This window comes from Lactuca sativa, chromosome 7, assembly GCF_002870075.4.
Source record: "Lactuca sativa cultivar Salinas chromosome 7, Lsat_Salinas_v11, whole genome shotgun sequence".
Taxonomy (NCBI): Eukaryota; Viridiplantae; Streptophyta; class Magnoliopsida; order Asterales; family Asteraceae; genus Lactuca; species Lactuca sativa.
This window is the reverse complement of record NC_056629.2, coordinates 107,066,676-107,070,791: the sequence shown is the minus strand read 5'-3', so window position 1 is coordinate 107,070,791 and position 4,116 is coordinate 107,066,676.

The window sequence follows — 4,116 nt, the reverse complement described above, 5'->3', positions numbered from 1 at the left end:
AACAAGTTCTTCTTCGGCCCAGCAGCGCCAATTAAGGTTGAGTACTAGAGGATTGTGAGAGAATCTAAGTTGACTCATCCCATACGGGCGGATATATTGTGACAACCCGAAATTTCCATTCGGTCAAACCCTAAAAGTCAACCACTTCGTATCATAAGTTAAAGTCATTATTTCTTATTTTCAAGAAATATAAAGTTTGTTTGATTATTTTAATATTATTTTTAAACGAACGGGTGAAAGAAAGTGTTGTCTTGGGTTTTGAATTTTAAAAACCGCAAACACCTCGTGTCTTAGAAATTCCCGACCAAACTTCTATGTTTTGGTTGAAAAATCACCCAAAAATCGTGAACTCATACCTATGTATGAGTTTACTCCCCAAAAACTAGCCATTTGTGTTTATTCCCCATTTTCTAAAAGAGTAAACTCCAAACTCTCTCAAGTATCATCCTAGTCTTTGTTCTAGATCTTCAAACTAGTAAGTGTTCTAACCCTTTCAAGTTAGTATATCACTTAATCGAGTGATTGTACATCCTTTAATCCATTCATTTATGTGTTTTGACTAGTTTTTCCAAAACACCAAGAACACCAAGAACACACACTATTGTTTTTGGACTTAAAGTTCATTTCAAGCTTCCACAATGTAAGTACTTCTATCCTAGAGTCATTTTAAGCTAGCTATACATGTTTATACCAAGGAAAAGTCCCAAGAACACCAAGAACAAGGAAAAGTCACCCTTTATATAATAGTAGGAATCATAGGGATTTCTAGGGTTTTTCAAACGTTTACAGTTGTTTTACAAACATTTTTACACTTACCGTTCATATACATTTTCCATACTTACAGTTCATATACATTTTCAATACTTACAATTCATATACATACAAATTCTTACATACCAATTAAGACACTAAAATACTTATGATCTCACCAGCTTCAAAGCTGATACCCGCTTTCAAAATTACTTGTATCCTCAGGTCATCATAGACAGGTACCGATGCAAGGTTTAGGGAAGATGGAGCTCGTTCAAGACTCATCTTTCATTTTGATTTATGCTTTAGTGTTTATCAAAATTTGACAGAACACACTTGTATAATAATTATATTATTAATGCAATGGATGATGTTGTTGCTTGTTTACTACTTTTCATTGTTGTGATACTGTACATGACATCCTCCGCCCCAGAACGTTTCCGCCGTTCTTGGTTTTGGGTGTGACATATATCTCTTGTTATCCCTATTTCTCGGAATCTTTGAAGAAAAGAATCTCCTCAAAACAGTTGATCCATTTTCCACCTCACCATTAGCCACTTCATTAGGGTCCCCCGCAAAAAAGCCATGGAAAATAATGCACTCTTTCCATTTTAGAAAGAGACTCCCACAAATCATAGCAACAAGCCAGATTAGTGAATACTCTGTCAAGCCTCGCTCAAACACAGCCCCCACTCTTGCTTATTCGACCAGGTTTTCTGCTTTTTTTAATGATGCCACAATCATTAATCATTACATTGAATTCCTACAAAGATACAAGATTTGGAGGTCTGCCACCAAGTTTTTCAGACACATCTGAAATGGCTTTAAAATCACCCGCAGCCCTCCATGGACCTTGTATGTATTAGGACACTAATGGAAGTTTTTCCCAAAGAATTGAATGGAGCACTTTGCATAGAGAAAGGTAAGCCTTACCATATCAGAATTAAGGAAGCTGGTGTCGACTGTGATACATTGTTCAAAGGCGTCGACAAGCACTACATTCACTTCATGATTCCAACAGATCCATCTTTTATCATCTGCCTCTTGATTTGCCAATGAAAAGTGGAAACCAATTTTGTTGGAGAATTATTGAATCTTATTAGCATGGTAAAGAGGTTCAAGAATAGCAATCAACGATATATTATACTACACCTTCTTTATTTTCTATTTTATGTTGCCTATGCCTCTGATATTTCACAAGAGATTATTAATCATGGCTAACAATGGAAGAAGTTTAAGAAGAACGAGCCAACGCTCTAGTAATCCTTCTGGAGCTCTTAAAGTTCGATTCTTGTACTTTTACAGATGTATTTGGCTGCTCTCCTTGTAGGATTCAGAAGCTTTCTATTTCTGGGCACAATTAGTGTTCTTTAATATCGAAGCATAAGACTTAATAGAATAATTCCTTAAAAAAAATCCTGCAAAGCAAAGAAGTGTTTGCTTCTCTCATCGGTTCAGAGTCCTATAAGTATCCCTTAGTCTGAGCAGCTTGTTCCTTTGGAACATTAGCATCATATCTTTGGATTTAAGTCAAACAAGGGATATATTAGACTCCATCTTGTTTTTGAGTTCATGATCAGGCTGAGAGAAAATAGGCATAATAGCATAGCCTGAATACTAGAATAATCAACATTGGAATTGTTAGCAGCCAAAGATGAGTCAATAACATCTACTATTACCTAATGAGAAGAATCCACCCTCAACTGAGAATCATGAGAAGCAGTACTGGTTGAAGGATCGGTAGAAATCTGTATGTGCAGAGAAGTCTTTTTATTACTTATTAAAATAAAAAGATTTTGCTCCGTCTGATTGTTCGCAGTGTTTTTTGGAAGATTATATGTGTTCTCAAAAGATGATTGGATGGTCTTGCCCGTTGGCCTGTAGACTTGACGTGGGGGAGCTTTTCCTCCTTTACCTTGTGAATATTTTTTCCTATAGGCATTAGAGTTAGGAGCTGACGGCTGATGGTTGGGCTTCTCTTTGTTGGCTGCATCAGTTGTACTTCACTTTTTCGAACGAAGTTTGAAGTTTTACTTTGAATAAGCTTGTTTGGAACAAGACGTGCAATATCGTTCCGTGGGGTCTTTCTCATAGACGATTTTATGCCATCTTCCTTCGTTTTTCCCATGCCTAACCAGACCCTATTAGGTTAGGCTTTTTCTTCAGAAGATCCACCTCAACACATACCCTTGCGACACCAGGTCGAGATGGGGGTCGGACCATCCGATTAATAGCACTTTGCCTACTACGTTAGTAATAGTAGTAGTCTTGAAAAAAAAGATCGGAAGATTCAGAAATGGAATCTACATATTAACGAATCTAAAGAGATAATCTTTGATGTACGTTGCATCTTTCAACTAAAGCTTAATGGTTTCTTCTGGAAATGTTGGAATAGATCTCACAGTAAAAAATTTGTACATTTGAGTAATGCAAACAATCCTTTTTTTGGAGTTGACGCTCTTTTTTTGTTGGTTCATAGTCCATACGGGGTTCTGGTCTTTTTAGTTTATGTTCCGGATAAAATTGATCCCTCGATCAAGTCCTAACTAGAAATCTCTTTAGAAAAGACGAGAAATCGTTTGGATTCGAGGCGAAATCCTTCCCCGCCGTTACAGAGTTCTTCTGCTCTAATCTTCGAAATCGAAGGACTTCATATGGGCTGAGGACTTAGTATTGATTCATGCAAAGATGCTCCTCTAAATCTGGAATAAGGGATTGCCCACTTCACCGCCCCGAAGAGCAGTGGCTCTGTTGTTTTGCGTGCCTACGGAGAGAGACTCAAAAACTACCAACGCTCAATCGAAAGAAAGATAAATCCACTATATGCTTAACTCATGCCCCAGGAATCCCGGGGGTACGAACTAATTTTTTACTGGAGGGAAGCCTGGGGAAAAGCATAGAGCGTGCGGGCTCAGCTCTCGCACTCCTCCCATCCGCGAAGATGAGGCGGGAGAAAAAGCATAACTCCCCGATCTCATAGGTTACCTTTCGATCTTCCTCCCCCGTGACACTCCCAAATCGATCGCTATCCTTTTCTTGCTTTCTTGTTGTCTTGAATTGTTATAGAGCGGCTTTATATCAGGTATAGTTGGTAGGATGAAGTGGGATGAAGCCTTTATGGGTATAGCAAGTGTGACGGGGAGGCGGCTCGGGCGTAATGGGTCTGGACGCCTAGCACGAAAGTGCCTTCTCTGGTAGCGGCACTATACCTTAGTCTCTCTTTAGCTTCCAGTCTATATAAAACGTAGTTAGCAGAGGTCAGTCTGTCTGGCATTCCCTCGCGTCAAGGGCTACTTTTGCATCGGCTCTCTCTCTCGTTCTCGTTAGGGAATTCCCGAGGTGAAAGCAGCTCTCTCGGAAGTAAGT